This window comes from Prionailurus viverrinus, chromosome B2 (assembly GCF_022837055.1).
Source record: "Prionailurus viverrinus isolate Anna chromosome B2, UM_Priviv_1.0, whole genome shotgun sequence".
Classification (NCBI taxonomy): Eukaryota; Metazoa; Chordata; class Mammalia; order Carnivora; family Felidae; genus Prionailurus; species Prionailurus viverrinus.
In genome coordinates, this window is record NC_062565.1 from 11,652,124 (window position 1) to 11,666,619 (window position 14,496).

Here is a 14,496-nt window from a genome sequence, read left to right on the forward strand (position 1 = left end):
GTTTAGGACTACATACCTATGTCATAACAGTTTTACAATAAAATCAGGAATTAAGACAAGATTCAGGTTCGGGAGGGACACGGAATGGCACAGAAGAGCACAAAGACGCAACAGTACAGGTAACGACATAGTGGGCTTTTTTTTTTTCTAGTTTCTGTTTATTCTCTTTAATGGCTTTACTGAGGTCTAACACATATGAGACAATTCACCCAATGGAAGTGTACGATTCAATGATATGTGCAATCATCAACACAGTCAATTTTAGAACATTTTCATCGGCTCAAAGAAAAACCCTACAGCCTTTAACAATCACCTCCTTCCCCTCCTTCCCCAGCTCTAATCTATTTCCTGTCTCTATAGACTCCCCTATTCTGGACATTTTCATAGGACCAGAGTCAAACAATATGTGGTCTTTTGTGACTTGCTTCTTTAGCTCAGAATAATGTTTTCAAGGCTTCTACATGTTTTAGCATGGATCATTACCTCATTTCTTTTTATGGCCAAATACTACCCCATTATGTGGATATACCACATTTTATTTATCCATTCATCAGTCGATGGACATTTAGGTTATTTCCATGATACTCCATCACCAATGAGTGAGAGTTTCAGTTCCTCCACATCCTTATCAACACTTAATCATCTGATCTTTTTATTCTAGCCATCCTAGTGGATATGAAATGGTATTTCAGTGTGATTTTGATTTGCACTTCTCTGATGAATAATGATGTTGAGTATCTTTCCATTACTTATCGGCCATCTACACATCTTCTTTGGAGAAATGTCTATTCAGACCCTTTGACAATTTTTATATTGAGTTATTTATCTTTTTTATTATTGAGTTGGGAGAGCTCTTTATATACTTTGGACATAAGTCCCTTATCAGATACATAATTTTAAGACATCTTCTCCCACTCTGTAGGTTCTCTTTTTACAATTATCTGGTTCTTAAGCCGTAGTTTTTAGTGCTGTGATGGGGTCACAGGTGGCCATTTGAACATAATGGCTATAGTGTACACATACTTAGCATATTATTTTTATGTGTAAAATATTACATAATTAACAAATTAAAAACAGCACTTCATGTATAAAGATGTCTGCTAAGAAATATTCAAGGCAAAACAAAACACTATAATGCCCAAATAAGTTAATGCTATTCCTGAAGGTATTTAACAACTCGTGGGCATGACTTAGGCACTCGGACAATCTGGCTCACTAATCCTTGCAAAGGCTCTTCTCCAAACTATCACATGGCAGGTGGACGTAGCAAATTCCTGCCAACAGGACAAGTCTGCCCTACCCCCCTCCTGATTCTGTGTCTCCCCCTCCTCTTCCAAGCTAAGAATTATTTTTCCATTTTTAAATACCTGAAAAAAACAAGACTATTTCGTGACTGGTGAAAATTATGAACTTCAGATTTCGGTATCCATAAATAAAGTGAAACACAGCCTCACCATCCCTTTATGTATTGTCTATAGTTGCTTTTAAGCTGCAACAGCAGAGGTGAGTAGCTGCTAAAGAGACCACATGGCCAGTAAAACCTACATATTTACTATCTAGCCCTTGGTTCAAACATTTTGCCAAACCTTACACCAGATCAACAAATTAAGTTACTTCTCATTGAACACAGGGAGCACCAATATCCTACTTCCTACCAGCTGTGGCCACGTCAATAGTCACCTTTCTGATTTCTCAATTTCTTTCTCTCTTTAATAAATATGACACCTTGATTCTAATTTTATTAAGGACTTTTAGATATGGGAATGCATGGAACAGTCTTTCCCTGCAAAATACGCTCTATCTTCAAGAAATCATGATCCAGCCACTCAAGCTATTGAGTTAATTACTTTAACAAACTTTTATTGCTTGCTTATTATATATGCTGTAAGTGAAACACAGTTTTGGGGCTGAAAGAACTATCAAAACTCCCACCCTTGCCCTCAAGAGGCTTACAGTCTAATTAGACTCTAGTAACTACCACAACAATTTCCCCAAAGATTACTCCACTCTTGTAATCTTACATTAAGTGAGCTTAGATTATTTTACCAAGAATTCTAAGGCATGCTCCCGAAATTAAAAGAAATCTATATAAGCAGTAAGGAAACAGTACCTGCAAACAATTCTGGTAAACTATAGTGCCCGAGGCCCATAGACTTCTGCACTCCCAAAACTATAGAACCAAAGGTTCTTAATTTTTTTTTTTTTTTTTTTTTTTTTGCTAAATGTTCAATCTCCCGCTTTGGCCCTTTGGACCCAATTCTAGTTCCACATCCCAAATGCAGTCACCCCTATTTCCTCATTTTAAAGAATGCATCAATTCAAATGCTGCTGAAACTTGCAGCCTATTGTGATGCCCGACACCACTCTCATGGGAATAAAGGAAAGGCCATCTGCAGACGCAATTATTAGCAGCCCGAAAAGTGATGCTAACGCAGCTACTCGCACCGACTAGTCCTCTACCCAAAAGCAGTCGGGGACGCAGCTGTGTGAGATGCCCTGTTCCAGAGAGCTCTCCCTCAATGCCTCAGTTGCCTCTGCATTTTTTAAAAGTGACTCATTGCCTCAAGTCAGGTTCTGCGGGTAAGCCAGGTCTGTTTCTTTCCAGCACTTTCCAATGGAGGTGCCGCGGTTGGATCCGGCCCAATCACAGCCCCCTCCCGCCCCGCGTCTCCGCACGCACCGCCGAGGGGCCCGCAGCCTCGCGGGCCAGAACCCCCCGAAGTTAAGACGGGCCCGGGGCGGCAGCGCAGGAAGGCTAGGCCCCGGCCGGCTCCCGCGCGCACCCCGCCCTCCCGCGTCCGCCCGGGGCGCCCGCGGCGCGGACGGGATGGGGGCAGGGCGCCGCGGCTCGGCCCCAGAGGGGGCGCCCTGCCCCCGCCCCGCCCGCGTCCCCGCCCCGGGCCCCGGCCCCCCGGCCTCGCAGGCGCCCGCGCCGCCTTTCTCACTCGCGCGCCGCCGCGTCCCGGCACCCTCCCCGCCCCACCCCACCCGCTCGGCGCGCAACTTCCGCGGGGGCGCCCCCCGCACCTGCCCCGGCCCCTCCCCGCCCGCGCCCGCCCGCCCGCCGCTCCCGGTTACCTGCTGGGAGCCCCGAGGTCGGGTCCCCGGCGGCGCAAATCCGAGTCCGGCCACTCGCACCCTCCTCCCGCGCCCTCCTCCCCCCCGAAGCGGAGCCGGTGTCAGTCACGCTGCTCCCGGGGAGAGTCGCCGGCGGCTTCCGGGAGCTCCAAATACAGCCGAGCCGAGGGGGAGAGAGAGGGAGGGAGGGCAGAGCCCCGCGGGTGGGGAGTGGAAATAAAGGGGAGCAGAGCGGAGAGGGGGCTGGAGGAAGGGAGGGGCAGATGGGCCGTGGGAGACGGGAGAGGGACGTGGGGAGGGCAGGGGAAGGGAGAGAGAGCCTGCCAAGCGCCCGGCTTTGAAAGCAATGAATTCACCGCATCAGGCAGCCGTGCAAATAAGTCTGGAAAGATCCGGGAGACTCCTGGCCCAAAGAGCCACGGATAGGTTTGCTCTTCAAAGACTTTGCGGAGAAATGACGGGGCCTTAGGAGGCAAGAGACAGGCCTGCCTGTCCCCCGACCCCAATATATGAATAAGGGTCCTGGTAGGAGAGGGACATCTAACGCATTAGCTGGGCATCAAGTTCAGGTGCATTCAGATCTTGTAAAAACATTTTCGAATGTATTTTTAAGATGTATCTTGCACACAGCATCTTTAAAAGAAAATAAAAACCCAATTATTTAAAAATAAGCATATCCCAAACCAGTCTACTTTTGTGTCTGTTTGTGGCCATTTCCCTTTTATATATTGATTATAATTATAAAACTAGAGGCATTTTACTTTTTTGTTAACATTAGTAGAAGGAAAACATTGATTTTCAATTTTCATCATTTCAATCTGAAAAACGTGGGTTTGAAACTCTTCATTGAAGGAATGCCAGGAAAATTAAATAGAGGAGAGAAGGGGGAAGTGTGTGTGCAATTCATACTTCTTGAAGCAAAATTTCCAAACAAGAGGATGAATATTCACTATCAATGTTAAAATTGCATCTAATTTGGTTCTGTGCCTTACAAGGCTTATTCTGACCCCGTAGTCACAACTTAAATGAAGGTCATTGCTATTACACATCGCTTTTAGCCCACAGTAGTGGTGGGGAGTGCCTCTTTGGTCCCCTTTGTCTGGAAAGGAGAGAAACAAAATGGCATAAACATTGATAAATGGATGCATACACTGCATATATCCATGAGCCAGGGCCATCCCTATCATGCACATGCCTTGCATTTGGTAGGTATCTAATACATTTCTACTAAATAATGAATAAATGAATTAATAGATGGATGAAATATATATATGTATGTGAAATATATATATGTAAATATTAGAGCATTTATGTTCCAGGAATGCAAAAAGTAACATATCCATAAAAACCAGCTTGTGCAGGTTTACAGGAAACATTCGTGCATCCAGTCTAATAGGACCTTTTTTCTCCTAGAATTAACATCAACAAATATTAATAGAGCATTTCTTCTAGCTGAGTATATTTTGCATTGGAGTATGAAGTACTGTACAGGTGAAAAGGCCAAATCCTGCCCTTAGGTTTACAATATAATAGGAAGAAGACAGGAGTATAAGGTGACCACAGTATAAAGAAGACTGCAAAAAATATCCTAAAAGAAATATGATGGAAGGTCTGTGGACATGCAGAAAAGAGGGAGGTTGCTTTTAGTACCGGGGTCAGAGAATACCTCCTGGTTGGAAGTGAGAGTTGAACACGGGAGTAGAAATAAAACAAGAGGAGTGGAGGGTCTGGGGAGGGCACTCAGTGAAAAGAGCAGCAAGGACAGAAGTGGAGAAGTGATAAAGGATGGGACATGTAGGAAGGACAGTCAGTGACCTTAGCTGGAATGGAGAGCTGGAGGAGTCAGATACAGGAAGGATTCTAGCTGGTGGAGGCCTCCAACCTTAAAATGGTTGACCCCTAAGGGGCAGGCATCAGGGCACTATGCACAGATTTGGGGCAGAGCAATGATAACAATGGTTATCCGGGATTGGAAAGAGAGAAGAGGCAGAGAAATCCTCTGAGAAAAGACTCACTAGTTTAGAGGGAAAAGTAATGAGCCTTAACTGGGTGTCTGAATTCTTTCTATAACTCTTTCCACCTAGCACAACATCTGTCTGCTGACATATGCCCCAATGGGGCTAACCCCCGTGAGCTCTTCTTCCTCACGACGCTCTGACATTTAGTGTCCATGGTTTCCAACTAGACCTGAAAGTTCCAAGAAAGCATGGATCATGTCTGTTCAAAGGCTCAAGGCTATGTCCCGGAGGCTGACACAGAAAGGTCATTGGGTACATATTTGCTGATAACGTTTTTCTTTTACAGGATTAGTTCCGAAGGTGGTGGAGTTGGAAAGAAGAGGACGGCAGCCGGGTTCTTCTAAATCTTTTCCGTCTTCCTTGAGATTCCAACCCAAACCTGCCATTTTCCTTAGCCAATGATCTCATGATCTGCTGCACTAAGAGGCTGATGCCCCGTTAACTTCTGTGCCTTCCACTCTTCTCCCTTCAGCCCCCCAATTTTTCCTCTCCTCTCCTCTGCTCTTTATATCTCGTTCGAATTAATGTCGCCTTCCTTGCCAAAGCTAATGATATTCTTGTCTTCTTCCACCTTGGGCTCATACTCTTGCATCCAAGCCTCTTCCTCTGCATTGGTTTTGTCCCCTTGGATAACACTTCTATTGCTACCAGCCATGTCTGTATCTGAGAGCTGATAACATGGTAGGCACATGGGGAAGAGGAAGGGCCCATTGCTGGACCGATTCTACTGTTTTTCTGCCTTTCTGTATATAGTGTAAAACTTTTAAATTAACCATGTTATGTGAAGGGGTTTGCTAGAATCTTGATGGTCAGTAGGTGACTCAGGACCTTAAAATCCATAGTCCATAAAGCTCATACAAACGGCAGGTGGAATCCAGGCTTTCACGTTCCTCTCCCAGAATCTACTCCCGAGGTCCTGACTCCTGTGTGTCAGACATACTGGAGGCTAACCATCTGTGAGTTGACTTGGTGAAAAGTCTCCCCGAAAGTGGTATAGTGGCTGGAAACAAATGAACCTGAATAGACCCTCTTTCTTAAACAGGGTCCATGCCAGAGCACAGAAAGAGAATAGGTCCCTGAATTCCAGGTAGCACCCTATGTGAAGTTATGCTAGGACCCCAGGTCTCTGTGGGGCCCACTCCACACACATGGTCGCTGAGACCACTGAGGCCACTGCCCCCGTGCTATCGTGCCTACTCTCCTTTACCTGACAGGCAAATGGAAAACACCCAGTAAACACAATGTTTTTTTGGAGCTTTTCCTAGTCCTTGGGGAGGAAAGGATGATGGCAGTGCGCCCCCACAAATGTGCCTTCTCAGGAGACAGAAGTTCTGAAGAACCCATTACCAGTGCACCCCGAGAGTTTACATTTTAATAACTCCCAAGTGGAAAGTTATCAATGGCAATTTTACCAGTGATTGATTCACGCATTTTGGGCGCTAAGAATACAACACTCTATGCAAACAGAGAATAATAACTAACTCTGAGCACTTACCGTGGGCCAAGCTCTCTGTTCTAAGTATCTTATATGGATTAACTCCCCAGCCTTGTGAAATAGGTACTGTTCTTATCTACACTTCCTAAATGAAAAACCAAGCCCAGAGAGCTTTAGCCATTTGCTCAAGATCACAAAGCAACATTGGTAGTGGGATTTTGGATCCATCAGTCCGGCCTGACTTCGTGCTCTTAACCACTACACTTTCCACGAAGCACTAGGAACAAAATAAGAATGAATGGAAAATGACCATTGAGGAGGCTGAGCTGGCTCAGGTGGAAGAGCCCGTGACTCTTGATCTCAAAGTTGTGAGTCTGAGTCCCACGTTGGCTCTAGAAATTACAATAAAAAATAAATAAACTTAAAGAAGAAAACTACCAGTGGATAATAGCACAAATACTTACTGCAAGACTAGGTATCTGAACAGTTGTGATAGGAATTGATATCTATGCATCATCAAGAATATCTAGGAATAAAACATAGTCTGCTCCCACTGAGCTGATGTGCCAGGAATGTATAAACCCAGCTACAGAAATGATGGAGCTTTATAGTATGACAGAGAAAGGGGCAGGTGAGTAATACTCCCTTGAGTTCACGAAACATAAACAGAGATCAATTATAGAAGCTAAATGTCACCCCATTCCTGTGATACAAACTCCCTTGGCAGAGGTAACAGTGAGTAACCCACTGCTTTGAGTAAATGAATGCTTGATTCTTTCTTCTCAAAGAAGGAACCAGAGTAGCTCAGCCCTGTCACCCTGACCTTCCTTCTTTCTGTTGTAGCTTTGGAAGCTTGTGCCAGAGAAGTAAAAGGCCCCGGAAACAAATTTTAAATATTCCAATCTTTTGCCACATGAAGATCCTTAGTACAGATTTCTACCTTATCTACCTCCATATGTCCTGGCCCAGCATCAGTGAAAGGGAGAGAACTCTTTGATGGCTATGCTCATGGCTTGAATTGCTCCAATACGCAGGAGTTATACCGAGCTTGCCTTTGACTGAGCGGCTACAAAGTATGGCCGAATTGGCCACATCACAGGGCCTCTGTGATATCACCTCCATTGCCACCTTCCCCCCACCCCCACCCCACCACCAACCACACACAGCCCTGGCTTCCTTTGGTTACACCTTGCTCTTGGTCACACACCGGCACACGGAAGCAAACCGGAGGCATCAGCACACAGCCATCTTTTTCCAGTGTCAGGATTCTTGGTCATTATTTTGATGGTCTGTCCACCCAGAAACGGGGGTGGGGTGGGGAAAGGGTGCGCTCAGAAGTTGAGCGATGAACTATAAATAGAAGAAAGTGAAGGTGAACAGTATCAGATTCTCCAGCACCACAGAGACACCAGAAATGACACTTGTTTCGTGTTCAGTGAACAGAGATTTTTAACCTGCGATCAAGCTTCAGGACTCTGTGAGCCCCACGAACTATATGTAACGTTTCAGTTTTGTGCATTTGTCTGCGAAGATGATCCATAGCTTTTATCATATTTTTTCGGTGTTGGCTCTGAAAAAAATCCGAGTCAATGTCTACACATTGATGAAGATGTCAATGATTTACAGAAGTGTAAAACAGAGGCAAGTGTCTTTTCTTTCTGCGTCCCACAGCAAAGCCAACATCTCAACCTCAGGTGAACACAGGCTTTGGTTCTCCATCGCCCGGGCATAAACAGGTTTGTTCAGCAGAATCATCCAGGCAGATTGTGTTTGGTAGGTTTAACCTTTGGGGAGCAACTTCTTTTTTTTTTTTTTAAGAGCATCTTGTGATGGTCATGCCTTAACGCAAAAGGATAATTTACTAATCCCGGGCAAGGAGGTGGGTGTGGGGTGAGATTCAGTAGCATTTAAGAAGATGAAAGGGGGGCGCCTGGGTGGCTCAGTCGGTTAAGCGTCCGACTTCGGCTCAGGTCACGATCTCGCGGTCCATGAGTTCGAGCCCCGCGTCGGGCTCTGGGCTGACAGCTTGGAGCCTGGAGCCTGCTTCAGATTCTGTGTCTCCCTCTCTCTCTGCCCCTACCCCGTTCATGCTCTGTCTCTCTCTATCTCAAAAATAAAAAATAAAAAATAAAAAAAAAAAAAAAAAGAAGATGAAAGGGCTGGTGGGCAGCACTCAAACAGCAGGGCACGCCTCTAACATCCCACTTTGTGGATAAGATGTCCCTACGTGAACATTTTATGTAACTAGAAATAGAAAAGACCACTGGTCTTACACGTAAGGATTCTTTTTATATCCCACTGACTCGTTGGCGCTATACCTAGATACTCTAGTCGCCCTTAATCTCATCATTGAATACCTTTGAAATTTATAGTTTATTCATTAAATTAGAAAGCAATTCCTCTCTTAATATTTTTCCGTTCTCTACTTCCCAAGTCTTCTCTGTCCGTGTTTAAGTGCCCCGAAGCGGAACCTTACATATCTCAAATTCATTTCATATATATCATTAGGTGATGCTAAGAGAAAGGTTACCCATTGTCTCTCCCTCTCGGCACACGTGAACAAATAGCCTCTATTCACCTGTGAGCCAGGGACCCTTGTGCCTGGCACATCGGCCCAGCTGTACACAGCAGTCCTAAGCAAGGACCGTGAATGGCATGCCCTCAGTGGTCAATACACAATTTTGTCGATTCACTTCACTGAATCAAATCCAGACCTACAGTCAGAGCTCAGAGAAATAGACAAATTTGTCCAAAATAGGGCAGAAAAGAAAAAAGACTATTGCAAAAAGGTGTTTAATGTATTTTTTTAAATTCCAATATTGGGAAGAAATAAGATCACGGCTTTGAAAACAGAACTAATAAGGGAAAAACCAGATTCAAAAGTTTAGAGACAGCCTAAGGGAGAGAGATTATCCAAGAGAATTTAAGGGGTCCAGAGGCCAATTTGAACTCCGAGTGAGTAGAAAAAAGTGCACTATGGTATTTAACTCTTGGACTCTGAGTGTAAAGAAGGCTTGAGAAGGTGGAATTGCCAGAGGCCAATGGTTAGACAAGGGTTTATTAGTAAGAAGGCAAGCTTATTTATCTTTCATTTTGAGGTAGTATCTTAAAATAATGGAAATATAGAACAGACAAAAATAATCCCACCATCCTACACAATAGGCAAGTATTTTTGTATTTTTTTTCATTTCTGTTCATATCTCCTATGTGATATGTTTTGCAGTTGTAAGTTAAAAGTGAAGCCATAATGTTACAGCTAAAATCGAGAATTTGGTTTTGGGTTTTTTAAATTAAAGTTTAGTTGTTTATTTTGAGAGAGAGAGATAGTATGAATGAGGGAGGCAGAGAGAGAGAGAGAGAGAGAGAGAGAGAGAGAGAGAGAGAGAATCCTGAGCAGGCTCCACACTGTCAGCACAGAGCCTGATGCATGGCTCCAGGCCACAAAATATGAGATCATGACCTGAGATGAAGTCAAGTCAGATGCTTAACTGACTGAGTCACCCAGGCACCCCTAGATTTCAGTTTTTAAAATAAGATTATGTTTAATAAGTGGAATACTCCTGGATCTCTCATTTAATCATGGCAGGAGTAAATACTTATACTATAAATACTTACATTATTACTTATATATAAGTATATACTTTTATGCTCAGAGTATATACTTATATACTTATAGTATACTATACTTACACTATTGCTACAAGATGGGGCCACTAATGATGGCAAAGAAAGAAAAACTGAGGGGTATGGAGAAGTCTACCTAGAACTTAGCCAAAATTAACAACCCCCTTTTAGGTAAAAGAAATGCTAAAATATCCATCTACCTGGCACATAGAAGGCTCTCAATAGATATTGGGTTGGACTGCATATTGTGACACCCAACACTAAAGGAAGAATCTGGAAAATATGTTTGTCTAGAAGGAACTTTATTTGTCCAAAATAATTTTAAATAAGAAAATAATCATTGGTCTATTATTAATTTAATGTGATATATACATATCATATACTTAGTGTGTATTAAATAGAGTATGTTTAATACCTATAAAATAGTGCATTGACCCACAATTTCATGGAATCTTTAAGATAGCAAGAGGAAAATTCCAAAACAATAACCAGCCTACCGAGGAGGTATATTCCTAGTCAGGGCACCTGACAAGTTCTTACAATGAACAACTCTAGATGTCCAAGTTTCCGCCTGAAGCCCCCTCATCAACAGAACAGGAAAGATTAACTTCAAATACTTTTCTTAGCCAGATGTCCTACTTGGAAAATTGTGTTCTCCTGATTTTCATGCATTCTTCAGGTTTTTTTTTTTTTTTTGAAACAATGCAACCTGAATCAAGTATTTTGTAATGATCCTGAGAAAAGTAATAAGGCCGATTTAAAAACTTGATCCTTTTAGGGGCGCCTGGGTGGTTCAGCCGGTTGAGCGTCCGACTTCAGTTCAGGTCATGATCTCCCAGTCTGTGAGTTCGAGCCCCATGCCTGTGCTGACAGCTCAGAGCCTGGAGCCTGCTTTGGATTCTGTGTCTCCCTCTCTCTCTGCCCCTCCCCCACGTATGCTCTCTCTCTCTCTCTCTCTCTGTCAAAAATAAACATTAAAAAAAGGAAACTTGATCGTTCTTTCTGACACCTCAAAGTGTCTGACATCAACAAAAATACGATCCACTTGTTTCCCATCAGATGTAAGGGATAGAGTCGTGAGCTATTTAGGTGTCTGATCTACAGGAAAGGAAGATCTATGAGCCATGTTGCCCAATTCTGCTCAGAGCAGCAAGCATTTGTCTCCTCCTTTTCTCCCCCACACTTCCCATCCTAGATTATCTCCATCATCCTGTGACTGAAGGAGAAAATAACTCCCCAGCTGTCAGCGGCTTTCTCAGCTGCCAACACAAGAACCTGATCACACAGAGGGAAATTCCTGAATTAAGGAAACAGAGTCACCAGGCACACTCTGGGTCACCCCATCTGGGTTTCTGGTGGTAGTGGCGGGGGAGGGGGGTGTATCTCTGCCTGCACCCACCAGTGCTCCTGGAAGGGCGTCTGAACCTTCAGTAACGGCTGGGGTTTTTTAGGTTGTTCTTTTGAATGTGATCTCCTGTGGGACTCGACCATTAGCATCTGTCTGGGTTTCCTAGGCTATAGACCATACCTTGTTCATTTTATGTCATCTCAGAAACTTTCTGGGTCCTGGCAAATCTGTTAATAATTAGTGGAATGGTGGTAGGAGGAAGGGGGCAGCTCTAACTGAGGAGTGGGACCTTGTTTAGCCTTGGCTCTTTTCCCAGCTTCTGCTTGTGAAGGATCGGTAGGGCTGGAGGCTGGAGGCACGAGAGGTGCGGCGAATGAGAGGGAATGAGAGAGGGAGGCCAGGATACCCATGGATCCATCTGGCGGTGCATGCAGACAGGGACGCCCTGGAGGAGACAGCGGGACGGGTGTGGGATGCTGTGCAGGGCAGACCGGACAGACAGAGTCGGAGCCGGGGCCAGCCCACGCTGCCAGCGTTGGTGGGGAAAGTGGCTGCAGATGCCCACCCCCTCCTGGGGAGGGGGGGTGGAACCAAGACCTGGCTGGAACAAAAACTTTCTTTTTTTTTTTTTTTTCAACATTTATTTATTTTTGGGACAGAGAGAGACAGAGCATGAACGGGGGAGGGGCAGAGAGAGAGGGAGACACAGAATCGGAAACAGGCTCCAGGCTCTGAGCCATCAGCCCAGAGCCTGACGCGGGGCTCGAACTCCCGGACCGCGAGATCGTGACCTGGCTGAAGTCGGACGCTTAACCGACTGAGCCACCCAGGCGCCCCCCAAAAACTTTCTAGTCCATCCATGATCACATGGCAGGTCTCGCTGAAAGTAGTCCGGAATCTAAACAGAAGGAGCATGGAGAGGCTATGCTCCAGGTTTCATGTTTTAAGAATAAAAGCAGGGGTGCCCCGGTGGCTCAGTCGGTTAAGCCACCACTTGATTTCGGCTCAGGTCGTGATCTCACGGTTGGTTCATGGGATCCAAGCCCGAATCAGGCTCTGCACTGACAGTGAGGAGCCTGCTTGGCATTCTCTTCCTCTCCCTCTCTCTGCCCTTCCCCCACTCATGCTCTCTTTATCTCTCTCTCAAAATAAATAAATAAACATTAAAAGAAAGAATCACAAAAGCACTAATGGGTGAAATTCTGCATTTTTGGAACTTTAATAAGTATCTCGCTAGAGGCACCTGAGTGGCTCAGTCGATTGTCCAACTCTTGATTTCAGCTCAGGTCATGATCCCAGGTTGTGGGTTCGAGTCCCACATCAGACTCTGCCCTGAGCTTGAGATTCTCTTTCTCCCTCTGCCCCTCTCCTTTACTCTCCCTCTCTTTCTCTCTGTCTAAAATAAAATAAATAAATAAAAGTATCTCACTATAATTTTGTGGATTTTTTCTAGTAGTGATGAAATAATAGTGGATGAAATAAAATCAACCTAACCTTTGAAAATGCCATAAATGGGAAGGGGGAAAATTCTACAGCACAGAATGGGGCAAAGTTTTTATTTCAAGTTTTTGACATGATGAAGAAGAACAACACTGGGGACTTAAATCTACGTTGACTCTGGAAAAAAAAAGTGATTAATATCTTTACTTCTCACAGATGTAGCAATGAAAATTCATCCTTCATTCAACAAAACTTGATCTTCAGACAAGTCTTGAATGATTTACTGTAACCTCATAAAAAGTGTCAAAAAGATCTGTAAAATAAGACCAGGTTGCCCACATTTTTAAAAAAGCAATTACAGAAAAGTCTGAATAACTGTGCGGTGCCATCCAAAGGTATTTGATGGTTGATAAGCCTTCTGAAATTATAATTATATACTTGAAATTTTTTTGTTTGGATTATGTACATTTCTGCAGACGATTCAACTACAGAATGAAGCTCTTTTGGAGGCATGAAAACCCATATTTTAAAACCTGATAACTGTATTTTTCTTTATTCTAACTTCTATAGCTTAGAAGACATTCTAGTGTCTGATTTTTCCTGTATTCAGAAATTCTACATGAAGTCTGATGTGGTCATTAATAAGGTTTGTAATGAAAAGTAACTCTAATTATAACCCTCTCACAGTCTTAAAAACAATTGATGTCAGGAAGTCGCTGTTTACTGAAATGTCTAGTTATCATCTTCTGGATCACATCTAACAAGAACCTGAATAAAACTTCCTAAGGAGGGCAGCACCACGGGCCTTTCATTTATTTTGATTGGATTCCAAATATCCATTGAGAGATTTTTGCCCTCCCACCTACCCAAAGACAGAGAACTGGTTGCAGATTGGAGCAAACACTGACATAGATTTGCATTTTCCAGGATTCTCCAAAGGACAAGTCAGAGCCCCATGGCCTCCCACAGAGTGGCCAAAAATAGCCAATTTTCCATGGTCCTCTGGAAAATTGGCATTTATCAGTGAGGGAAGCTTATTCATTATGTAAGGGTACATTCTGCAGATAGTTTTTCAACTACCCACATAAAATCTCGCGCTAGTGCCAAAGTCCCAGATCTCATCTTCCCCTAGAGTCTGGAACAGTGACGACCAGGCTGTGTTCTGAGCCCGCTTGATGGCGGCTGATTCACTGTAGCATTTGCTCTGTGCGTTTTAAGAGCTGCAGCTAGTAGAGGCCCATAACTCTTCTAGTGCCTGGCTTTAGAAGCAAGCAGACAGCAAATTTCGTTTTGCATGGGAGCTCGAACCTGTCATGTTCAAACACCTCCAGCAGCCCTCCAGAGAGCCGAGCCGGGCTGTCCAAGAGAACTTTCTATAATGATGTAGGTGTTCATCTAAGTTTGATTTGAAAAGTGAATTAGAATAAAATGAGAGGAACAGTTTAGCTCTTCACCAGACACATTTCAAGTGCTCAATAGCCACATATGGCTAAGGGACCCTGTTTTGGACAGTACAGCCCTGGGCCATTCAATAGGAGAGAAAGTTGAGAGGA

The 14,496-nt window shown here is 44.1% G+C and overlaps 1 protein-coding gene across 4 annotated transcripts in view; it reads right to left on the reverse strand.

Moving 5' to 3' along the window:
* CAP2 (cyclase associated actin cytoskeleton regulatory protein 2) overlaps positions 1-3,308 on the reverse strand; it is a 155,196-nt gene extending 151,888 nt beyond the window's left edge. For 3 of the 4 annotated variants that reach the window (XM_047860580.1, XM_047860579.1, XM_047860578.1), the window contains exon 1: positions 3,079-3,308. The gene's annotated coding sequence lies outside the window, so the exon portion shown is untranslated. The remainder of the gene's footprint in view (positions 1-3,078) is intronic. The other variant, XM_047860576.1, reaches the window with a different exon arrangement.
* Positions 3,309-14,496: the final 11,188 nt, after the last annotated feature.